This window comes from Physeter macrocephalus, chromosome 16 (assembly GCF_002837175.3).
Source record: "Physeter macrocephalus isolate SW-GA chromosome 16, ASM283717v5, whole genome shotgun sequence".
Taxonomy (NCBI): domain Eukaryota; kingdom Metazoa; phylum Chordata; class Mammalia; order Artiodactyla; family Physeteridae; genus Physeter; species Physeter macrocephalus.
This window is the reverse complement of record NC_041229.1, coordinates 4,997,916-5,006,499: the sequence shown is the minus strand read 5'-3', so window position 1 is coordinate 5,006,499 and position 8,584 is coordinate 4,997,916. Positions and strand designations below refer to the sequence as shown.

The window sequence follows — 8,584 nt, the reverse complement described above, 5'->3', positions numbered from 1 at the left end:
ATCCCACATGCCGCGGAGCGGCTGGGCCCGTGAGCCGTGGCCGCTGAGCCTGCGCGTCCGGAGCCTGTGCTCCGCAACCGGAGAGGCCACAACAGTGAGTGGTCCACGTACCGCAAAAAAAAAAAAAAAAAAAAAAAAAAAAAAAAAAAATTAAAATATAATTCTGATATTTTATAACAATCCTGTTTCCCTTGTAAAGACTTTTTATCAAGCATCCAAATTGTTTTACTATTTTAAAAAATAACATACCACACAGTGGTGATTGTATTAAAATTTACAATACTAAAAAAGTCAAGAATTGGAATAGGAATTACATTGCGCTTGTAAAGCAGAGTCCCAGCATAAAGCCTGAACTACACGCCTTGCAGATTCAGGCCTGTCTGAGCTTGTCTAATGACCGGCAACACAGGTGGTTCAGGGATCTACGTGGCAAGGGAACAGAGGAGCTTAATTCAAAGAAACAGATCTAGAAATTGTGAAGATGGCAGCCAGCCCTATTCTGACAACCCTGTATCATTTAGAGTTCTTTCAAGTGCCAGTAACAGAATATACCCGAAAGTGGAAAAAACAATTAACCAGATGTTCAAAGGCAGTTCATGTCCAGGATTGGTGGTGTGACTTGGAGACAGGTCAAGGGCCTGAGTGTTTCCCATCCAGGTCTTCACTCCCCTCACAGAGTCACTGATCACAAGATGGCTCAGCATTTCTAAGCAACATATCCAGTGAAGAGGAAGGGACATTTGTTTTCACGGGTCCCTTTCTGTGAGAGAAGCTTCCCAGTTGCCTTCCCTTCTGGATCTCCTTGGACAGAAGCAGGCCACATGCTCATCCCCCCACTGCAAGAAACTAAAATGCTTTATCCTTGCAGGAATTCTCCACCAGCAAGTAAGAGTCTGCCGAAAACGTCTAAACCACTGGGTGATATCCCATATCACCTACAGAGGTTCATGAGATGGAAGAAAGAGGCAGAGTGCACAGCATGATATGTGGATACTAGGGGTCTGACCTGGAGAACCTTTGGGCTCTCCAAAAACACCAGATTTTTTTCCTAAGCTGCCTTTGAACCAGGGCAAGATTCTTCCAGAGAAGAGGTTTGTCAAAGACAAATGACAATCAGGATTTGAGTCTGACAGCGTGTAATAGATAACACCAAAAAAACCAGTGGTTGAACAAATTAGAAGTTTTATTTTTTTCTTACCTTACAAAGCACCTAGAGGAACAGAGTCCAGGGTGGGTATGGTAGCTCCACAACGTCATGAGAGACCCAGCTTCCTTTTCTCTTTCCTTTAAGCCATGCTTAGCGTATGCTGTCTCCATCTTCATGACACCCAAGTGGCACCTACTCTACCCTCTTCCCCAGGCATCATGACCACAGTCTAAGAGGAATAAGAAGAAAGGACGAGGAGCAATGGTGAGTGCCCCTGAGTGATTTCTCTTTAAGGAACATCACTGAAAGTCTTATGCAGTAACTTTGGCTTTCATTGTAATGGCGATAACCGTCACATAAAACTCCAGCTGCCAAACAGATTGAGAAATGTACTTTTACAGGAGATTCATGCCATCCTGAATAACATCAAAATTCTGATTGTAAGAAAGAAGAAAGTCAATTTTGGCTTAGTAACTAGGAATTTTTGTTACAAAAACTGGAGGTTTTTTGTGAAAACTAAGAATGGAAAACAGTATAGTGAATCAGTGGTGGGAAAGGGTATTTTTCCCAATTCATTTAATTTCGGTGGGTGGATTATGGGAAAGAGATAGAAAGAGATCATTTTCTGCTAGGAACCGTGTTTGCTCCGGAAATGAGCAGGTGATTGTTGAAGGATCAGTGAGGACAGCACCATGGGGACCAGGCTGAAGCTCGGCAGCGAGTTCCACAGACACACCTGGGATTTACCTCACACTTTTTAACTGCACAAACTCTGAGTCAATACGGATATGGGTAACCAGTGAGAGGAATTTTGCAAGGCCCCCGGGATGTATACTTTGCAGATATAAGGCTTGTTCTATGTTTATTCTGCTAGTGAAATCTTTCTATAATCCTATGGAGGATTGACTTGAGGGGGTGGGTGAGAGGGCTGGGAATATCTGATTTTCCCACAGGTGCTGGGAGAGTATAAGTCAAATGAAGTAAAGAAACTAATGATGGGGCTGACCAGATAGGACACGTTTAACTTGCCCGGTCTCTCTTTTGGAAACAACATAGAACATAAAAGAGAGTTACATTGAATATGAACAAATCCCCCAAATGGGAGACATACAGCCAAAATGAGAAGAGACACATGTAGGCTAGAATCATTAGACAGGGCTTCACGGAGGAACTAGGTCTTAAATTGGACCTCACAAAAGTAGGAAGAATTTGGATTCTGAGAGCAGAGAACGAGGAGGACACTCTGTTGATGTGTGGTGAAAACTCTGAAAAAAAGCTGTTCAGGGAGAAGGTTCAGAGAGAAAATTTCTTCCAGCAGGTTCTGGGACATTGGGGAGGACAGGAGGATTGGAGAGGTAAATCAGTGGGGGGAGGGGACCAGGGGGGCCCTAACTCACCCAACTCCCCTCACCTTTCTTTTGCTAAGACTTCCAGGTAATTGTCCAGCCATACAAAAACTTAAGAAAATCAGAAACCAATTCAAATAAAACTTTGATGGATAATATCACGATATGCATTGGTGGTAGGAGTATAAACAGGTACAGTCACTTGGAAAGCCATCTGGCGGTACTTAGTAAAGTGCAGTTTACATATGTGCTGTGACACATCACTTCTACATATATAGATATGAGATATATATATGATTTATATATATAAAATTCCCCTAGTGTCCATAACTAGGGGGCTGGATACATAAAGTGCTAAGAATGTATCCTATGGAATAACATGCTGCAGATTGAAGCACTGAACTGGATATACAGTTAGTGACATGGTTGGATATTAAAAACATAGTTTTGAATTTAAAAAAAAATGTTTTTTCATTTGGCTGTGGTGTGGCACGTGGGATCTTAGTTCCCTGACCAGGAATTGAACCCGTGCCCCCTACAGTGGAAACGCGGAGTCCTAACCACTGGACCACTAGGGAATTCCCTTGAATTCAAAAATTAAGGAGGAAAATGAGATGTAAGCGCAATTAGACACATAAGTCAATTAAAAACACATACATACAAAACACTACATTATTTACAAGAATTATGGAGGAAAGGAATAAAAATAGAGACTGGGGATGAAGGGAAGAAATTCATCCATCAATGAAGAGCAGAGCCTCCGTACAATGGTGTATGCTAGGAACTCGCCCCTTAACCCACAGTTTGCCCTTACCTCTCCTCCCTCTGGGGGAAGGAGACACTCTTAGACCTCCAAGAATGTTTAAATGTATGATTAGCACTAGAACATATCATTCGCTCATGCATAAAATTGGGATAATAGTAAGAAGAATCTCACTGGGTTGTCAGGAAAATTAATGGAGATCAAATCTTAGATGCCTAAAAGGAGCCATGCCCAGCTGTTAGGTGTTTGACTAACACTCACTAACTGGCAAAGAGACTCACTCTGAACTTTATACCAATCTCGCAGGGCGTGCGTTCAATTCCTGCCTCAGCAAAACAATAAAGTGTTACGTCAGAGGCTTTCAGAGTCAAGCAAATAGTCGAAACCAGTCGGGGTACATTAGATCCTCAAGTGCAAGGGCACACGGTCCTGCTCCGCAGAGAAAATAGTACGACTGTTGATGGAGGTCTAGGGAAGCTCCCGAGCACCAGTGTTCTCCCGAACAGTCAGTCTTAGCCCAGGGCGCTGCCCCTGTCTGACCATTACTCACCAGAGTCGGCAATCCTGCCAGTTCAGTGATTACCAGGCAGCAGGAGCTGAGTGGGGAAGGGTAATGTGAAGGCCAGCTGACGCTGCAGGGGGGAGAAGACCGGCCAAAGTACAGTGACCGAAGCTGGCATTTGGTGAGAGGATAGGGATTTTGCTGGTCTTTGGTCAAAGGTCTGGCAGTGTACCCTTAGGTCTTTGGGGCACAATGTGTAATCTGAAAAAGTAATTTAGAGCAGTCTATTATTGGGGATAATGCATTGCTTGTAGCCACATTTACAAAGATTAGAGGTCTGAGAAGCATTACAGTGTTCCCTCTATCACGAATCCATAGCAGTTCAGAATATAATCCAAGGCCGCTTGAAATTGAAGTGAAGTGTGACCAAAATATTCTCTGTTACAAAACTACTGTCCATGCAAGAGGAAAGCGCTTTACCTTTCCACCCAATGAAGGAACTTTTTTTTTTTTTTTTTTTTTTTTTTGCGGTACGCGGGCCTCTCACTGTCGTGGCCTCTCCCGTTGCGGAGCACAGGCTCCGGACGCGCAGGCGCAGCGGCCACGGCTCACGGGCCCAGCCGCTCCGCGGCATGTGGGATCCTCCCGGACCGGGGCACGAACCCGTGTCCTCTGCATCGTCAGGTGGACTCTCAACCACTGTGCCACCAGGGAAGCCCCTCAAGGAACTTTTTAGATATCCTATTTATCCTGCTACAGTACATCATTCCCAGAACCTATAAATCGTCTACTCCTCAGACTCAAAAAGGTGGGACATCCTAAAAAACTCAATCAGCTAAAGGAATTCCCACCTGCCTGCTATAGTTGAAATCAGACTAAACTCTAGGACTCCTTCTGATGATCCCTCAATAGCTCTGCCAGACCTAAGTTATCTAGTATGTGAACAGGGAACAAATTTAGAGTTTCAAGGAAACTTAGAGATCTCCCAGTCCAATTTCTTCTTTGTAGAAGTTGTGTTTCAGAGAGGATAACTTGCCCAATGTCAAGCAGCTGGCTCATTTCTATTCAACATATGTTTATTGAATACCTACTATGTTCCAGGCATCCTAGTAAATACTAGGAATTCAGGTAGCATGAATCATTATAAAACATGGCATATTAGTGAAGCATGCACACTAGAGCCAGACTCACAGTAAAGCACTGAATGTGCGTTTATCTTAGCTTCACTGCTTACTAGCTGTGTGACCTTGGGCACACTTACCCTCTCTATGCTTCAGATTCATTATCTGTGAAATAAGGTAATAATGAGACTATAACTCATGGGATTGCTATATGACTTGAAAGAATCAATATACTTAATGCACACAGAACAGAACAGTGGCTGGCACATAGTGCTCTGTAAGTATTTGTCAATTAAAACACCAGGTTTCTGCTCTGTAGAAGCGCTCCATCCTTTGTTTAGACAGTTAGCCTAGCACACTGGGGGAGCGCTAGGCTAGCCATCCTAATTGGTGTTATATGTGGCTTGAAGGCACAGACTCGTCTAACTGAAGACTAGTGAGTACTCCTACCCGGTGCCATGTACCGCTCCTGGCATGTGATAGACTTCTCAGTATTTGCCGAATGGATGAATGAACGGATCCCAACATTAAAGAGTCAGGGAACAAGCATCATGGGAAGCAAATAAATATTTGAATGGTACCTTAAACGATGAGAAAGAAGAGCAGCATTTCTTCATGTGGAGAAGGGACAAGAGATTCTAGACAGTTGAAGCAGCGGGAGCAAAGTCACTGGGTTGTCAAGGCGACTAGCTTTCTTCCTGTCTCCATATAGCCTACTCTTCTCACTTCCTTTACCCAAGGGATTTGGGAATTGGATCTGGGTATGCCATGGAATCTGCAGCTCTCAGCTCCTGATGGATTATATAGCCCCAGTCTGATGAAACCAGGTGCTAATGAAGATACTCAAGGGATATCCGTTGTTCTTTCCTTTAACACATGTTCGTTCAGAGGGAGCTGGCTGATTTCAGAAATCCAGCAGGGATTAAAGTACTGAATGTGTATTTATTTAGCCCATCTGTTCATGGCGAGAGTTTGATTACATTTGACTGTTAATGTAATTGATATTTTCCTTGAGTTTGATCCTCCTCCACGAAGGACTAGTTTTATAGTTACTTTCAATTAAACTACATATAATTAAATAATTTACTTTAGAAAAATTTTGACATTTATTAATCATCTGGTGGTTCTCATGGCAGAGATATCTGATTGTGCCCCAATATCCAACATCCATTCTCTCCTTCTTCTATAGCAATAACATCCTTTTTTTTTTTTTTTTTTTGGGCACGCTGTGCGTCTTGGGATCTTAGCTCCTCGACCAGGGATTGAACCCAGGCCCTCGTCAGTGAGAGCACTGAATCCTAACCACTGGATCACCAGGGAAGTCCCAGCAATAGCATTCTTGATTTTTATCTGGGCACATGAACACTGAGGATAAAGACTATATTTCCCAGCTTCTCACGCATCCATAGGTGGCCAAGTGACTAAGCAGACATGATATGTTCAACTTCCAAAAAGAGTGCATTTTAAAAGAATGACATTTTCTTCTCCTTTTTTTCATATCCTCCCCTCTGGATGGAATGTCGATGTAATGGCTAGAGTTAAAGCAACCATGTGAACCTTGGGAAGTGAATTCGGGAGTGGAAGAAAATGTTTAGGAGAGCAAGTAGAAGTCTGGGTTTTGATACTCCATGGAGTACTGTATTGGAGTGCCTACCTCCTGACTTTTCCTTTTTTATTTTAAATTTTTTCCTTTTGGCTACACCACGCGGCATGCGGGATCTTAGTTCCCTGACCAGGGATCGAACCCGTGCCCCCTGCAGTGGAAGCGTGAAGTCTTCCCCCTGCCAGGGAAGTCCCCAGACGTTTATATAAGAGTGACATAAACTTCTGCTCATTTAAGCTACTGTTAGTTTTGAGTTTGTTGTGGCTTTTTTTCTTGCAGCCACACCTAACCCTAACTTAACTGGCTTCCTCTTGCTACCCATCCTGACATCTCCTTTGTCCCCTCCAAGTCATTTGTTACTACTCAGAGAATAAAAACTAAGATTTCCCAAGCAAATAAGAATAATAATGACAATAATAATAATCAAAAGGATAAATACGTTGCAAAAACTTTGCTTCTTCCTTCCCCATCTGAAAATATCACCTTGTGAATTTCACGGCCACTTTAGTTATTTTTGGAAGGTCTCATTTGCATTCTATAAATGTTGATGATTAAGAGTCATTCTGTGAGTGGGAAGGGAAGTAAGGGATAAAATACGTGGAAAAGGAGCAGCAATGTTACTGAAAGCAGTTTAGGCAGAGGAAGATAAGACTCCAGCAGTATGTAAGTTATGATACAGCCATAATGCAAAGCTACCCAATGATTAAAGAGTGTGTTCTAGAATCACATGTATTGCTTTGGGGAAATCTGCAGGATATTTTGTCAAGTGAAAAAGTAGATTCCAAGCGTGGGGAGGCGCGGCGGGGGAAGCCCGCGGCGCCCGCCTCCAGGGGGCCCAGCCTCGCCGCCGGGCGTCTGGGCGTCCCCGCGAGTCCGAGCCAGAGCCGAGTCCGAGCGCGAACGGGAGGCGCCCGCCCTGGACCACAAGCCCCTGCTGCAGGAGCGGCCGCCCGCCTACCACCTGGAGGCCGGCCAGGGCGACTTCGCGTGCGGCCCGCACCGCTACGGCGCCCTCCCCGCGGCCGCCCTCCCCCTACCTCGTCACAGAGTTACCCCACCGCCACCCCAGGGTCTGCAACATCCACAGTCGAAATGTCAGCCGGCCCCGTGCCAGTTCCATCGTTGTCGTTGGAGGCTGCCCTGTCTGCAGGGTCGGGGCTCGGGAGGACTCCTTCACCTTCCTGGGCATCTTCCTGGCCATCGTCTTGTGCCCCTTTGGGTTCATCTGCGGTTTTGCCTTGAGGAAGCGAAGATGGCCCAACTGTGCAGCAAACTTTACTTAAAGGGAACAGCACACCTGGCTTCCCCACACCCAGCTCTCTTTTTCTAATGTAAATGTCGTGTACAGTAGCTTTATGGGATTCAGCTTCAGGACTGTTTTGTAAAGTGAGGTGGGACTGGGCGCTGCCAGGAGGAGCTGAGGGCACAAGGGTCGGTAGTGTGGACACGCACGGCACTGCTCCCAGGTCAACGACAGCTCAGTAAAGCACTGCTTTTATTTTTCACAGTCTTCAGTTTGAGAAAGGTGACAAATAGTGTTTTAAATAAATGAGATCCATACCATTGTCAAAAAAAAAAAAAAGTAGATTCCAGAATAATAAATAAATATATATTTATACAGACTTAGAAAAAACAGGAACCACGGACACCAAAATGTTACCAGTATTTATCTCTGGCTAGTAGGATTATAGATGATTTTTATTTTCTTCTATTCTGTTTATTTGTATTTTCTAATTTTCCATGATCAACACATATGATTTATATACATTTTAAGTTGTTTAAAAAGCAATTCTTGGGACTTCCCTGGTGGTCCAGTGGTTAAGACTCCACGCTTCCAATGCAGGGGACATGGATTCGATCCCTGGTTGGGGAACTAAGATCCCATATGCTGCTCGGCCGAAAAATAAAGGCAATTCTTAGGTGGTGGCAGGAATAAACCTCCACACTTGCATGAGTCAGAGCGATGTCAAGTTATGCTGTGATGACAAACAAAACCCTAAAATCTCAGTGCCTTAACACACCAGAGGTGCATATCTTTTTTTTTTTTTTTTTTTGGTACGCGGGCCTCTCACTGCTGTGGCCTCTCCCGTTGCAGAGCACAG

The 8,584-nt window shown here is 44.3% G+C and overlaps 1 pseudogene; it reads left to right on the top strand.

Moving 5' to 3' along the window:
- The first annotated feature begins 393 nt into the window (after positions 1-393).
- LOC129392894 (brain protein I3-like) lies at positions 394-7,765 on the top strand (annotated as a pseudogene).
- Positions 7,766-8,584: the final 819 nt, after the last annotated feature.